The following is a 17,297-nucleotide window of genomic DNA, read 5'->3' on the forward strand; positions in this document are numbered from 1 at the left end:
CGTAATAGCTGCTGGCCAGAGAATCATGGTGATTTGCAATGACGTTGGCGCACATGTACTTGTTGTGAGCAGACCAGCCCGTTGGCAGTCGAGTAATGTGTCCTGCAGTACATGTCCTAAGGACGTCAAAAGTAATGTATGTCGTGATCGGGTGATCACGTGCGATGGCTGCGGTAACTACTGTGGATTCACACTTCGGGAGTCCACGACAGACCCGGAGTGCTTGAGCTTGGATGCTCTGACGTGTAAGGATGTTGGTCGCACAAGTTCTTCCCCGCACAGGTGTACTATACTTTAGGAAGACCAAAAGAATGCGCGGCAGAATTGCAGCACTGATTGCACTGACGAGCCCCAAGACTCCATCCGGACAAAGGTTAGAGGATCAATTTCTGTCAGCCCCTCTTTAGAAATACATCGTAAAATTATATTGGCGTCCACGTTACGCCTGACCAATCCTGGGCTGCGCATGTAGCAGCCACCACTCCTAAAGCTACGAAGTAGCTCGGTTATCTGCGTAGAAACTTGCGTAACACACCTTCAAATTGGCGTATCTAACCTATGTTCGTCCGTAAGTGGAATTCGCTTCATCCACAAGGTCACCATATCAGGAGTACCTTATCAGCACATTGGATGCTGTTCAGAATAGACCAGCCAGATTCATCTCGTGTAAGTACGACCATTATTCTGGCATTAATTCCGTAGAAAGAATGACATTTCGCTTCAGTTATTAGATATCAGACGCATGATCGCTCTTTTATGTCCGTTCACAGGTGCGGTCAAATAAATAAATACGAGTAGCCAGTTTTAGCACTGCGCATGACGATACGTAGCGTCAGGGCTTTTAGTATTGGGAAATATCTTCGTACGTAAGCGGGCGAGCCTTCTTAGACGCCGAAACAGCGCACACTGAACACTTTCTCAAAAACAAAGTTCATATTTTTCTATGAATTCCCACCGTGCAGGATCCTGGAATGATTTCCGCAAGTCCTTTTCGCGCAGGAAGGACAAATCGGAGGCCATAAAAAAGTACAACCTACCGCTGGTCGCCTTTGACACCACTATTTTGCGAAACTCCTTTTTCTCGCGCTCTTCCGAGCAAACGAGAACAACGAGAGCAGCACGCAAGGCTCCCCAAGTACGCACGCAAGAATCGGATGCGTGCGTACGCGGCGGCCACGTACGGTTCACGTACAGTTCGTGTTGCGTTCTGAAGATGCGCTCTTTGCGGAACGTACGCAACGTACGCAGTAATAAAACTGTGTAATATAGCCTTCTGCCGATTCATGGCCCTGTGAGCACGTCATGACGCCTTCGCAACATTCTCAGTTTCACGCGAATACACAGTCAAACGCAGGCATTTAACTCATCGTCACTGCCTCGCGCTATACCACATTGGAGCAATCTTACGGACGCACATCGCATCCATGTCGAACCGCCGAACTTTTCGTGATAACCTGAATGACATTGCATAATTATGTTCCACTTGACTATTTAGAACCTGTGTTATCTTTTTATTTGATGCTAACCTTTTTTTCTGTTGTGTATAAACTGTTACCCCTGTTACTCGATGCTCTTCAATGAGCCTGCAAGACGTTGTGAATAATTCAAATTGAAATTCAAATTCAAATTCTTTATTTCTGCCTTGTACAAATATAGACAGCGGAGGCGCAGAAAAAGCTGTCAGAAACAGCTTGACAAAGCCGCAGCCCCCTTTCGCTTGGCAGAGGCTTCACAGCAAGGCTTTTAAAACAAAGGTAATTGCAGTCTAATAACACTTTTACATAATGAACAAATACAAAAGAAAACATAACAAAATTATACAATATTTAGACAATATCCACCACAAAGAAGAACAGAACCTACATGGTAACATACATAGTACGCAAAGCACTGTTTGACGCACTGAAAAGATCAAAATTATTATGTACATAAGCATTTAAGAGGGAAGGAAGAGTGAATTGTAGGTGTTCTCTACCGGAATTTATTCGAAGGGTTGGCACTACCCAATTTTCCCTATGTCTTGTCTTGTAGGTCGCTTCTCGGGTACGTAAATCAGCAAGGTAACGTATGTGGTTTACGTTTCTCCGTGTTTTCAGTTTAAACCGAACACTTAAGCGGTATTTGTACAAGTTGTGGATCTTCAGCACACTACTTTGCAAAAAGAGATCCGCGCACGGTGAGCCCCAGGGGACATTGTGAACATGACGAAGGAACTTCGTCTGCAAGATGTAGATGCGCTGAAGACAGCTAATTGTGGCTGTGCCCCATACTAAATGGCAATAGTTTAAATAGGAGTAAAAAAGTGAATTGTAGAGGAGTAATTTTACTTGCCTTGGAAGAGCGTATCTGAGCCGGCCTACGATCCCAGTTATTTGAGCCAGTTTTGTTGTGATATGGTCCACGTGATTTTCCCAAGACATACAGGAGGAGAAAACTACTCCGAGACATTTAAATTGCTCAACCACATCTATACGTCGTGAATTCAGCTTAATCTCGAGGGGCGAGGGAACTGGCTTATTTTTAGGGCGGAATATGACAGCTTGTGTCTTCTTTTCGTTTATATGCATGCACTTGGATTCACACCATTTTTGTAATTCGTTCATAGTGTCATTGCATTCTCGAACAAGAAGATCTAAATAATTTCCAGCAAGAAAGACGCTAGTGTCGTCAGCGTAGATAACAAATTTAGCAGTGGAGTTAATGTTGGAGATATCATTAAGGTGCATATTAAATAGTAACGGTCCCAATATACTGCCCTGTGGGACGCCAGAAGTAACAGATTTTAGTTCAGATTTCATATTGTCTATGCAGACAGCCTGTTTTCTATGGGATAAATATGATTTAAGAAGCGTTTGAGCCTGTCCCCGAAAACCATAGCACTCTAAGTTATTTAGCAGTATGGTGTGGTTCACTAAGTCGAATGCCTTCGAGAAGTCCACGAAGACACCGATAACGAAGGCTATCCTTTCAAACTGTGTTAGGATGTATTCCTTTTGTTCAAGTAGCGCTAATTCGGCAGATTTATTTTTACAAAACCCAAATTGATTCGGTGACAGAAGGTCATGCTTACTTATAAAATTCGACAACCTAGTGTATAGAACTTTCTCAAAAGCTTTTGAGAAGATTGGGAGTATAGATACTGGTCTATAATTTCCTAAATCATTGCGGTCTCCTTTCTTATACAGAACCGTTACTTTGGCTATTTGCATTTTATCAGGAAATGTGCTGGCAGCTAAGCATAAGTTAAATATATCTGCAATAACAGGTGCAATGACTCCTACAACATGCTTCACAGGCCTTACTTGAATCCCGTCAATGTCATAGCTACGGCTGTTATTAAGGTTTTGTATTACTGATATAACTTCTGTTGTAACCGGGTTCAGAAATATCGTTTCATTATTGTAAGAAATACTGTATTTATTGGAATCACGTGGCGGGTTGCTATGAGCTAGGGTTGTAAAAAAGTTGTTAAAGGCATGTGCTAGCATTTCTCCAGATATATCTTTATTATCTAGTTTTAGCGTACTTGGGGCAGCTTGTCGTTGTTCACGTCTCAGTAGAAAATTTAATCTTGACCACAGTAAATCGTGTCGACCATTTCTAACTTCAAGTAATTTAGCGTAGTATTCCGCGCGTGCCTGGCGTAGTTTTTTTGTTAACCTATTCCTGTATTTCCTAAACATCCGCAGGTCATCTGCTGAACGAGAACTTAAAAAACTGTTCATTGATTGATTGATTGATTGATTGATTGATTGATTGATTGATTGATTGATTGATTGATTTAAGTATAGTTCCAATATAGTTTCCGGTTGATAATGATCCTCAAAACACGGTATGTTCTTTTGTATATCAAACCTGGATTGGGAAGAATTGGGGATAAGAGTTAATGGAGAATACCTTAGTAACTTGCGATTCGCTGATGATATTGCCTTGCTTAGTAACTCAGGGGACCAACTGCAATGCATGCTCACTGACCTGGAGAGGCAAAGCCGAAGGGTGGGTCTAAAAATCAATCTGCAGAAAACTAAAGTAATGTTTAACAGTCTCGGAAGGGAACAGCAGTTTACAATAGGTAGTGAGTCACTGGATGTTGTAAGGGAATACATCTACTTAGGACAGGTAGTGACTGCGGATCCGGATCATGAGACTGAAATAATCAGAAGAATAAGAATGGGCTGGGGTGCCTTTGGCAGGCATTCTCAGATCATGAACAGCAGGTTGCCATTATCCCTCAAGAGAAAAGTTTATAACAGCTGTGTCATACCAGTACTCACGTACGGGGCGGAAACCTGGAGGCTTACGAAAAGGGTTCTACTTAAGTTGAGGACGACGCAACGAGCTATGGAAAGAAGAATGATAGGTGTAACGTTAAGGGATAAGAAAAGAGCAGATTGAGTGAGGGAACAAACGCGAGTTAATGATATCTTAGTTGAAATCAAGAAAAAGAAATGGGCATGGGCAGGACACGTAATGAGGAGGGAAGATAACCGATGGTCATTAAGAGTTACGGAATGGATTCCAAGGGAAGGAAAGCATAGTAGAGGGAGGCAGAAAGTTAGGTGGGCGGATGAGATTAAGAAGTTTGCAGGGACAACATGGCCACAATTAGTACATGACCGGGGTAGTTGGAGAAGTATGGGAGATGCCTTTGCCCTGCAGTGGGCATAACCAGGCTGATGATGATGATGATGATATCAAACATCGCATTTGTTCTTGTGACGTCGCTGCGCATACTTCTCACACTGGTCATCCGGCTGCTTTAGAGTTTGAATTTCAGCGTAGATTGCGAAGGATGCAGTGCATGAACCTAAAGATTGCATAATTTCATAAGCTTACATGTAGCATAGGATGTAAGCAAAGAAACTTGACGCATTGGAGTTACATGTACATCATTGAACTAACCTATTTATTAAAGGCTCGATTAACGTAGATTCCACCATGTGCGTTGGATCCGCATTTCTTTAGCTATCAAAACGAAAAGTGAGACGGGCAAGGAATTGTCACTGGATGCATGCTCTTCAGGTTTCATTGTGTTTCGTTATCTTCTATGGAGCCCGGAAAGATCGGAGCTCCACCTTCATACCTAGTCTAGGTGAACATTGAAAGGTGAGTTATTGTTAAGCTTATATGTCTTCTGCTAGCGTATTGTAGCTTCTCTGATTCGCTTTAGATGTTTAACGGCACTCAGAAACAAAGTAAAATTTTTGTGCGATATTGGAAATTTGCGGGTGTTTTTACTTTAGTGCTTAGCTGCGTTACCAAGATATGCTTGCAATAAACAACGATCCTTCACTTAACTTTAAGATTGTGATAATGGAGAGCGCAAACCTCAAGTTGTGTCAGAAATGATTAGCCCCAAAAGCTGACATCTATGGAACCTGTGGAACAGGTGAACTGTGGAACCGACGTTTGAACCTGCAGAAACGGGCAGGTTGCGAAAGCGCAGCTTGCTACCCGGTGATGACAAAACGTATCGAGATGCCTTTCAAGCACTAGATCACTCAGATGTCTGTAGTTCCCGACGGGGAAGTCACAGTCAAGCAGAATCTATTGTGAAGGGAAATAGAAGTAAGTGAAATGCCAGGACCTGAAGCACTAAACCATTGTCTCCAACTATTGTAACCCCTTATAGATTCGAAGCCAGAACGTATTTTCTGTGGCGTGAGATGCACGGGCTACCACGCCAACATTTCAATATAGGGCAACACCGCTCGATTTCGCCCTATACCTTCACTCATTACGAACTTGAATGGCAGGCGGCGTGAATAAGGGCTTCTGGCAGGTAATATGGCACAGCTGCCTTTTCACAGCTTGATAAAATATCCCAGCTAGCCCATACAATGCATTTCCACGTCCAATGTCGCGTGAATAAAAATTATTGTTCGATCATGACTTGAGTTTCACGCCTGCGGATAGTCAAGTTGGTGGGGTGGGCTGCGTGACGTTCACGTCACATGATCATGTTGAATGTTTACAGTGATTCAGTTGCTTAGTACTGTGAAATAAATTATTAGTTTTATTTAATCTCTCAAATATGCTGCATTTATGCTTTTGTTGACACATGTGCTCTTTTGAACTCGTTTACACCTACGCAACGTGTCTTTATTTTTTACATTTTAGCATGCATTGAAACTTCCTTTTTTCATATCCCTCTGTCACTTGTGGTATCCATGAGGAGAGAGGGCTAGTCAAGCTACTTTCCATTGCTTTTATCCTCTCCTCCTTCATCAACGATGTAAATAACTTACGGGAATAATTCTGCTATTATAAATGAGAAAAAATGAAACCGAGCACGCAAATGTGCTTTGTACGATTTAATTCCCAGACACCATCTAGGCTGATGCATGTCGCAATAAAAATATTGAAGCAGTACATTTGGTAGCCTAACACACTTGAGGCAGTCATACTATTTTTGATGGAGTTGTTTTTGACTAAGAAAAGATCTGTAACGTTGCGTTGCAGTACGTCTGATAAGAGAAGAGCCGTCGGCTGAAATGGAGCAGGCTTTGTCGCAAGGGCGGGTGAAGGCCTTTAATCAGAAAAGCAAGCGGCTCGGTTAGGTTTGGTTTGGTTTGGTTTTGTTTTGTTGTTCCTTTCATGATGGCGCATACCCACTGCGGGAAATTAGCCAAGATTTTGATGGTATTAAGAAACTGCAGTTACTACTAAAACTGGTAAGATTGCCAGGAAGAAACGAATAAATATAACGTATGAAGAACTTAAGAAAATCTCCCTAAAACAACTATAAATGCAACCACGGGTGAGCAAACATCGCTGTGGTAGTTTCGAAGAGAGGAGGTCCCGAAAGGAAGAATATTCATAATGGATAAATTTAAACAAGGATGTCTAAACGTTGATTCTAAAATATTTTTTTCTTAAAGAGGAAAGACGTCGACAGAATATCAAATAATGATCTCTAGCATCATCTTCTACACAGATTGAGCATAGAAGGGAGAGTGCCAGATCAGCCCTGTAACGATAATAGTTTAAGGCTAGTATTGGACAATGTAATCGCGTAAAAATATCTTCTGTTTTTCATGCGTAAAAGGAATTTTCGTGCCAGCAAGAAAGGAGTTGTCGATATTCGGAAGAATTATCTATAGCTGGGTTCAGAAAGTATTGAATAATTGGCATCTCCAGAATCTAGCAGCAGTTAGGCCAGCTGATAGTTAGAAGGTAATGATAGCACAGAACCACTGAGGGTCGCTCTCGCGAGATTGGCAGCCGTTTCGTTTATGAATAGACTGCTATGTTCAGGCACCCAAACCAATAAAATTAAACTTATGTAGGCAGACACTTGAACATGAAATGTACGTAAAAGGTTACTTCCACTATTTGCAATGAGCTATGAACGTAAAGAATCTGTTATTATGACTACTGTATGTATTGATGAGTTTAGTTTGTGTAAGGCTAACGCCACGGCTGGTAATTCAGTCAGAAATACGGATAAGTCATGAATCGTGATTGACAATGACCACTCTGGACCAGGAGCGAAAATGCGAATTCCAAATTTTTCTTCACACTGTGAGGCACCTGTCGCAATGACCGCATTTATAGATAAACTCAACTAATGACCTTGTAATAATTCATTTAATATAGTATCAGAAACGCGTGCGCAGTGCGAGGCGAGCTGAGTGATCGGCTGCGTTCTGTGCATGTGCTGCGCTATTTTTCGAGTGCTGGGCTGTTTAGTTGAAGTGGCGGGGTGGGACGACGATGCCGAACACGTGTTGCCAGTAACAGCTAAAGAAGTAGAATGGTGCTACAGTGAACTCTCACTTGAGTGAACTTCAAGGGACCGAAGGAAATAGTTCACTTAACTGGAAGTTCACTAAACTGAATATTCACTAGACCAACATAAGACATGGCATACAGAGTCAGAAGTTTGAAGTGCAATTCATGGAGCAAAAGAAATGGCATCCATAGTGTTAGAAATGTGTGAAATGGAATTTGTGCATATCAACAACTACAAGGTTCATAACAGTTATAATGCTGCCTTTCTCACTCAGAAAAAAAATCTGTAATCTTCTGCACTTGTACAATTAAAGCACAGGAAGCAACAAACTGTCCAAAGAGTCAATGTTCTCGTACACTTCTTCTGGCACAGCTTGCTGTTCAGACACAAAGTCTTTCAACTTTCCAATGTACCCTACAACCTCAGCTAGAGTAATAGGGCTTGAAACTGGCTCGGCAGTTGCCTCTTCTTCGTCGCACTCTTCTTCTTCTTCAGGACGAACACTAAAAACAATCTCCAGATCCGTCTGTCCAGCACAGGTAATCAGTGCACTGTCACACTGTGCATAGTCTTCAAACGAAGTATCTGATCGTAACTCATAAGTTACGATCAGATAACTGAGTAAGTAACAGATCGTAAAAATAAGCCTTGGTCCTCTGAGCGAGTTCGTTAAACTGAAATATGGACTTCCGAAATTCGTTCAAGTGAAACATTTTTGCGTAGAATCTATAAGAAAACTGCCGGGGATACTTAAAAAGTTCGTTATTCTGAAATATTCGATAAACCGACGTTCGTACAACTGAGAGTTTACTGTATCTCCAACAAGCCATTTAAAAAAATTGCTGTATTTGTGATGAAGTTATTTGTGTTCGTTTGAGAGTTGTTTTGCCATGTGTTATGAAATGCTTATGCTTTACACTTTCTTGTTTGTAGAAACAATCTATTATGCATTCTGTATTTATTGCCATTCGTTTGCTGGTGTTTGTTTCTTGCCCCTCAATGCATATCTCTCACGTCTGATGTTATTTCTTTATGCTTATTATATCAGTGTCATGCTTTTAACAAACTTCGTGCATTGTGAATGGTGGACCATTCGTAACCGGACGCCTCTGAGTTGTCTGTATTTCGCTCCGCTTATTCTACATGATAACTAAATGATAGTGCTTGTACGTTGTTTTTGCACCAACACGTTTTATTTCTTTTCTTAATCGAATCATAAAGTTTTTTTTTCATTATTCGACCATGATAAGAATATCAGGACCGGTGATTGCAGCATTTTAACACATTGTAAATAGTTGCGCATTAAGAACCAAACTACCCAGTCTCGTCGTTTCTGCGTCGAAACCATGAGCAGCGTGAGTAAGTGCTGGGCTTACTGACGCTTCTAAACGACTGCTTGCTAAGGCAATTGCCTAATTACAATACAGCTAGGTTCAACTGTGCAGGTCCTAACACTTCACGTTCGCCCTAATCCGCTGCTAAAAGCCGCACCGAAGACATTTAGTAGCGAAGTTTGTCTTGCATTAATCCTACCTAAATCTCATTCAGAAATGGCATCGCTTTGCAGAGAAGTCTTAAGCGCACGGAGCAGCTCAATTTCCTTTTCTTTGTCATTAGGTATTCTACGGTAGCAGCCCTTCGCAATAATTATTTCATTCTTTTGATCTCCTGATAAGATACTGCCCACAGTCAGAGTCCTTCTCTGCCACAGCTTAACAGAAAGTGAACAGCTGTGCTCGGCGAACAATCTGGGCGATGCGCAACGGAGAGTTGGCGCTTACTTACGGGTAAGCGGGGGTGCAACAGCCCATATGTTCGCATCTGGTGACAAGTGGGACCACTGGCGTTTTGTTGCAAATGCGCGGTGTTTAATCTGAGGCAAATATTAAAAAGCGGAGCCCACCGAAGTGTTGAGGCGAGCGGCGATGATGATGAAATCTGGACCGAGACCGCCCGGCCGTGTACAGCGGACGCATTTCGACGGGGGCGAAATGCAAAACACCCGTTTATTTAAATTTAGCCGCATTTTAATGGATCCCAGCTGGACAAAATTAATCCTGAGTCCCCCACTACGGCGTGCCTCATAATCGTATCGCGCTTCTGGCTCTTAAAATCCCAGATTTTCTTTTTTTTTTTGGTCTGAGACCGCCACAAGCTCCATGTTATGCGAGGCTTTTTTTTTCGTCCCGGGCGCTCATATCATGGCATAAGACGCACTCAGGCAGTAATTTAAGCATATTCAATGTTAAAAATAGTTACGTGAAACTAAAGCGATGGTTGAGGAAGTTGAGAAAGCTGGAATAACGAGCGTGCCCCACACACAACCACAGCGGTAGCGGCGTTCGCATGCCCTCTCATGCACGGTTGCGCCTCTAGCGGCGGGCGCTGGCTCTATATGAAACTGAGGCGGCGGTTTCCGGACCAGAAAAAAAATGGAAGGACTCTGACAATACTGAGGATTGAGGGACGACCCATATGCATTTTCCTACATGAACGCAAAATTCACGTGGGCCTATCTTGCAGACACAAATTTACATTTGCCTCGCTATCAAGTGCAGCAAGCTCTCTGCTGTCAAAAGGTACAAAAGAAAGTTACAGCCGGTCGAGTGTCCCATTTCTTCTTCTTCGTTAAACAGATGCAAATACAGTCCCACTGCGATAAATCACATTCAAAGAATTTAAATACGCCCTTGTTTAAAACTTGTAATCCCTCTATGCTGCTAAAATGCATACTATTTCTCTTGTTTGTTTTGATACTATACGCACTCCTTTCTGTAGCTCCTAGGCCCTGAGAGAAAATGAATGAAATGTAATGCTTACCTCTGTACCGCCGACGGCTTCCATCACGCTTTCAATACCGGGACGGTGTTGGCCCAGGATGCAGGTGGAATTTCAAATTACGGGTATGTCTACTGAAAAGCATTAATAGTAAAGATTCGCATGTAATGCTCCCTACACAATTTCAAAAACACGATCAATTACCCATAGAGAAGTACGTTAAATTGTGTCTCAGAATTGAGAAGCTGGTAAATGTCCTTTAGGGCTGCATTGAACTATGCCAGCACCCGTCGTGACTTGTTAACAAGGGTGGCTGCGCAAGTGTTTGCTCTCTAAACGCCTCAACGCTAAGGTGAAGATGTTCTTCGTGCAAACGCACTATGACGCAGCTTTTCTCTCCCCACGCGGCTCGGCGATGCAAGCGTTTCCTTCAAGTCGCCTTCCAGATCGCGACGCAAGTATCCCTTTCCACGCCAATTTGACGCGAACACAGCAGCTCTCTAATACTGCATTCGCATGCTCGTTTATTATGAGCATTGAATCTCAATACATTACAGTCTACATGCTATATTGGCTCTGCCTTCCGTGAACCCACGCCAACATCCAATTAGGCAGACATATTTCGATCGCCTTTGGCTCAAATTGTCAGTGAAAGCGAGCGTGTGATTGCGGTTGAGAGGCTCCTCGCTGCCTCTAGTCGTTGAGATATCGACGCCACAGCCGGAGAGGGAGCCAAAGAAGTCACGCCGACATTCTACACCTCATCGACTGTACGATAGCATTATCAAACTCGGATGATCGCATCATCGACGCCTCCATGAGTGCACATATCGTGCGCTGGTCTCAGGATCGGTCTACGCGTCAGCACCATTGATTACGCGCAGTCTCCGGGGCTGAGCCCAGTTTTCACCACACCATGTCGTGGCGTCGGCACAGTTTACTCGGCGTGCGAAGGACGCCAAATCCTGCGGAAATACGCAATGAAAGGTTTTCTTTCGAACAAATGGAACAATGGACCAAAATAAATGCGATGCGTACAGGTGTTTTTATTGTCCTCGTCTACATCGTGTAATCTCAGGCCTTGTTTATATGTATACACCGCGCTGCTCGCAACAATAATCGATTCCAATATTTGGGTCTATCAACCACACCGTTCGCGAGTTACGCCGAAATGCGAAAAGCCGTTGATGCGAGTGCACGCTGTGGGGCGTCCGCGCTGTGACGTCACGAGGACAAAAGCCGTATTTTGGGTTTTCGAGGAAATATTGGTGTCTATAGCTTTATGCGGGGAGAAGTGCGACACGGAATACTGCGGTAAAGGTGACTTTTGTTGCCCCATTACATTCCTGCAACTTCGACTAAATGCAAAATGCCTTGCTCGTGCTGTCACGTGCACCTGCTCTATCTCATATGCTATGCGACGTGATTCCTATTGCCCATTGCCTAAAGGAAGCATTATGGTTGACGTTGGCACAAGAGAAGTATGCGTGCGGAAAAACAATTTTAGGCCCCCATCACGTACGTTGAGTGTGATTTTTATATTATTATTAGAAAGAGACACATCATTGTGATGACCATACACGGGTTTTCATTTAGGCTCAATTTTCTCCCCTAAAATAAGATAATGCAACATGTTTTTTTGCATTAAGAGATCCACAAGTTCTGCGTGGAAACTCTATAAAGGCTTCGTAAGAATCGGTGTGACTGTTTTTGTAAAAGTTCTAGAAAACATAACAATTTTCGCTACTTTTGCAATCTTGACATTTTTGAGATTTCCTAACGCAATCTGGGAAAACATGGTCTAGTTGCATACTTTTCTGCTTTCAGTTTGAAGAAACCTTTTGGAAGTTTGTCAGAAATATTTTCCAGCGTCATCGCCTCAGCAAAAGTGTCCCCACAAAAACATTGATATTGGGGTCAGTCAGAGGAAGTTGCTCAAAAACCAAAGTGTGGCATTTTCTCAAGAGCAAAGTGTGGGTTAGACAAATTTAGCTGCGCATTGGCCAATATTACAAGTGGTGCAAATTTACTGAAAATATTTTGGCTTGACGAAAAATTCTAGATTGATAGGCCTTTTAATTTGCAAAATCTGAAGTCGTTAAAGTCGTTATCCACCATTAGGAAAATAAGATTTTTTTTTTTTGAAGATATCAGTGCTAAGTTTTCGAAAACGAAGGTTGGTTCTTTTCTACACAGACATTTTCCCACCTCATATAAATATATCGTTGTAAACTAAACATAGTCGAGACCTCCCTTAGTCTGTCCTTTTCTGAACACATCCAAATTTACTACGTCTCACTACAGTGCTCGAATGCAAATCCATCGACAGTCATTGTGACATAAGATCTGCCGTAATTTTTTGCTTTCATTCACCTGTTTCGATCAAGGTCGAGCCAATCTGAGACGACCTTTTTATTTTCCTGTTGAGCTTCGATGAATGGAGTTCCCATTGTGCACTTTAGCGCGTTATCGCTGTGCGTCCAAGGCTTCGCGCAACATGGAAAAAACCCAGCGCCCACTGCTTTCAGACTGCTTTGAAGAGCACTGCGGCGGCTTTCTCACGCAAAAAAACGGCGTCATCTACCCAAATTTGCCGCCTCTGTTGTGACTTAGACTGGACACAAAGGGGAGAGAGCCAAGGAGGTGAACGGTATATTCGGTGTTCTGAAGGGGCATTGCCACGCTCTCGTTCGTTCCCTGTCCCCGAGTTATGGCTCTTCGTGATGCTTCCCGCCTCTTACCACAGGGCTTTGTGCTTTCATATTACTGGGACAGTGCTTCGTGACGAATGTTTTTATTGTAAAATCTTTTTGGCCATTATTCCGAGGATCGCACAAAGCCCTTCACTCGTTACACTAAAAAAATCTCATTCTTTCAAATTTATCTTGTCCGCTATCCATAAGTCATCGACCGCACGTATAATTTCATTAGCAAAAGCTCGCGCTCACTAGTTTCTCGCCACGATGGTTGTTTCACGCTGACTCGAACCTGAAATTACGGGGACCAGAAGCGTACCCAGGAATTCTGGACATACGTTTAGTTTCTTTTTTCGCCACCACGCAGCTTATTGACCTTAAAGACGTGAAATTCGCGCCGTGACGTATGCCATGACGCAGAACTAAAGAAAACATACTAAAAAGAAACGCGTACCCTGACCCTGTTGCTTCGCCTCGGCATTTGGAAACGAGCACGCTTATTTATCAGCCTTATCTTGAAGACAACCTGCTACTTGTTCAAATGCCTATGAATCGACGATTTTGCCAGGCACATTGCCAAACAGCTCGTAGGCATACCGGGTGAGATGTCTGGCCGAGATAACGGCTCCCGCAAAGCTTCCGCTGGCTTTCCTTTCTCCATTGTTTTTTTAATTATTTGTGCACCACTGCGGTCGCGGCCTTCCGTATAGTAAGCGTTATGTTTCGTGGGTTTCCTATATAACCGGTGTGATGCAATAAGAGGAAGCTTCAGCTCGGGCCTTTCTTCGATGCCGGCTGCTCAAATACATGTAAAATGCATAAATGATTTTTTGAGAAAATCGCTGAACCGCTGAACCGATCTGAATGAAAATTGTTCCATTCAAGAGAGAACGTTAGATCACAGTGATAGTTACAGTAATAATTTTAATTTAGGCCATGGCATAATTGACTAGAATCATTGCAAATTGGTAGATTTGAAAAAAGAATAGGAGTATGAAGTTTACAAATCTGTTAGTTCGCATCAAGAACTGATCTCGCCTCTCTATAAACTACATTCCTTGGAGCATCTCAATCGTACAACTTTGATGTATGAATTTATAACTTATGTGAAGTAGTAACCATGCTTGTAAAGATTTCTCGAATGTCATATTCAGGAGCTATTGGTGTATTTCAGGGCGGCACACGATAGATCATTTTTGTCCTCATTAAATGAAATATGAGGTGCAGCTTACATAATTTTCAGATCGATTTTAGTTGCTGAGGCAGAGAACCGTATACTTCAAGTATTGATTCTTAAATTTTCGAATTCCTTTAGGATTTAGAAAACTGTAAGCCAGATAGATATACGCTTACTGAAATCTCATTATAACTCTTTGTTTTAGGTTCAACGTGACACATGAATTGCGGTGCAGGGCTGTTAGACGAAAGCATTGATCATTTCCCATATAGGAGCTAAAGCTTCCCGTTAAGTATGGTTTAGAATAATATTTTTGCTGAGAGAAGAAGCAAGACGGGTAGCGTATGTACTTTAGGGCGGCCGCACTTCGATGGGGTCGAAATGCGAAGACACCCGTTCACTTAGATTTAGGTGTACATTAAAGAAATTCCCATGGTTGAAATTTTCCGGATTCCCCCACTACGCCGTGCCTCATAATCAGATCGTTGTGTTGGCATGTAAAACCCCATATCTAATTTTTTTTTAATTTGCAGAATATACAGTAACCTATAGTAATTGACAAAGCCAACCATACAGTAGGCTAGTCATTGAAACGTTAACTTCTTTAGACCTAAACTCGTGCTTATTTTCCTCATCATTGCACAGAGCTTCGCAACATATGTCCACTTCGCGTAGAAGTGCCGTACCACATCTTTTTAGGAAGAAAAGGACTGGTAGCGTTAAGGCGGCTGACCTGAACGACGTGATGGTAAGTCTGGACGGAGCGAGTAGTAGGTGCAACCGCAGACATCTCGTAGGTTCCGTCGTTTACCTGACAGAGTACCCGTTAAGGTCCGGAGTAACGGGACATCAGTTTTTCTGAGAGGCCGAAGCGGCGGGTGGGAGATTATAGAGTGACAAGATCCCCGGGAATATCATCGCCGTCCCGATGGCGACTGTCACAAATGCTTTTCCGCTTGTTCTGATAAGCACAAAGGCGACGGTGAGCAACTTGGCGTGTTTCTTGGGCTCAAGCAATGACATCACTTGTATACTGATACACGAACTCTTGAGTGGTGGGCAGTATAGAAATAGAAAGCAATGCTGGATCTCGGCCATACAAGTAATACTATGGCGAGCAATCTGCAGTGTCGTGGCGTGATGAGTTGTACGCGAATGCGACAAAAGAGAGAGAGCAGTATCCTAATCACTATGGTTATCAGAAACACACATGGAAAGCTTGATCGTTATTCCTTAAATAAGCCACTCCGTAAGACCGTTCGTCTGACTATAGTATGCTGTACTAACTTTGTGCTTGATAGAACAGGAGCGGAGTAAGTAGTCCTCAACTGTACAGAGGAAAGAGCGACTCCTGTTGGTATAAAGTCGACGAGGAGCGCCATGGTGAACAATGATGTGCAACAGGAAGTAGGCTACGTCTGTTGGAAGGGATCTGGTGAACGCGAACAAAGTTGCATAATCAATTGCGACGGCAATCCACTTGTTTCATTAGTCATATGTGGGGAAAGGTGCCAAGAAGTCTACACCAACGCGATAGAAGGGTTTGGTGTAAATGCCAAGAGGTGGGAGTCAACCAGCAGTGAGCACAGATGGCTTCTTCTCGCTTTGACATAACTCGCGAGAAGCGACGTCGCGGCGCACAGATCGATACAGACGAGGCCGAAAGAATCGCCGCTGGACACTGTCGCACGTACTGATTTCCCGAGGTGAGCAAAAGTTGTTTGATCGCGCAGCTTGGACAGAACAGTTGTGTGAAGGTGCCGGCGAAGGACCAGCAACACCTCAAATCCACTAGGGGACGTGCTGCGCCTATATAGAGTACCGTCCTGGAATAAGAACATGATACGAGAAGGACCACATGATATAGGTGTGAGCTTGTCCATGATACCACGTATGCTTAGATCTCCGCACTGTTCGGTAGCGAGGTCAGCGAAGCAGATAGCGAAAATACAGAAGCAGAAGCACAGGTGGCAGGAACATCAGAAGCATCGTCTGGGTGGTGGTACAAGCAGTTGGCATCTTGGTGTAAACTCGTACAAGCAACAGTGTACGAGTATTCCTGTAGGCGTAACGCCCAGTGACCTAGGCGATCGGTAGGGTGTTTGAGGGACGAAAGCCAGCGGAGCACATGGTGGACTGTGGTGAATGTAAAAGGCCGACCAAATAGGTAAGGCCAATATTTCGCCACTGCCTAAAGAAATTCCAGGCACTCATATTCGGTAATCAAATAATTCCGCTCAGCTGGAGAAATCAGACGGCTGGCATAGGCAATGACACGGTCCTGGTGTCGTTCACGTTGGCAAAAGACACCGATTCCATGACCACTGACACCACTGCTAACTTCTGATGGAGCAGTCTGGTCAACGTGCGCAAGAAGGAACGGAGACGTTAGGAAAGAGACAAGCTTGGACAAGGCAGTTGTCCTCCAGAAAACGAAACGTGTGCCTTCTGAAGAGAAAGGGGCGAGTCACTTCCACAAAATTGTGCATGAAGTGGCGGAAGTATGAGCACAGGCCCACGAAGCTGCGGACATCTTTAGCACGTGTTGGCACGGGAAACTTCTGTACGACACGAGCTTGGCACGAGTCTGGGCGCACACCAGATGAATCAACAAGATGACCGAGGGTAGTAATTTGGTGGCGTCAGAATTGACATTTAGATGAAATTATTTGAAGGCCAGCATTGTAAATAGCAGAAAGCACGAGTGAGAGGCACTCCTGGTGCGGGACAAATTTAGGAGCAAGAACGACGGCCTCATCTAAGTAACAAATACAGATGGTCCCCTTGAAGTCGTGAAGGAGTGTGTCCACCATGCGTTCAAAACTAGATGGAGCATTGCAAAAGCCGAAGGGCATACATGTGAATTTGTATAAGCCATCAGGTATTATAAAGGCGATTTTCTCGCGATCCA

General features: G+C 43.4%; 1 long non-coding RNA gene across 1 annotated transcript in view; it reads right to left on the reverse strand.

Moving 5' to 3' along the window:
• LOC129384993 (uncharacterized) overlaps positions 1-15,303 on the reverse strand; it is a 30,524-nt gene extending 15,221 nt beyond the window's left edge. Inside the window, exons 1-2 of the long non-coding RNA XR_008612525.2 lie at positions 15,120-15,303; positions 10,556-10,647 (exon numbers count right to left, since the gene is read on the reverse strand). This is a non-coding gene — a long non-coding RNA (uncharacterized lncRNA). The remainder of the gene's footprint in view (positions 1-10,555; positions 10,648-15,119) is intronic.
• Positions 15,304-17,297: the final 1,994 nt, after the last annotated feature.

This window comes from Dermacentor andersoni, chromosome 5 (assembly GCF_023375885.2).
Source record: "Dermacentor andersoni chromosome 5, qqDerAnde1_hic_scaffold, whole genome shotgun sequence".
NCBI classification, from domain to species: domain Eukaryota; kingdom Metazoa; phylum Arthropoda; class Arachnida; order Ixodida; family Ixodidae; genus Dermacentor; species Dermacentor andersoni.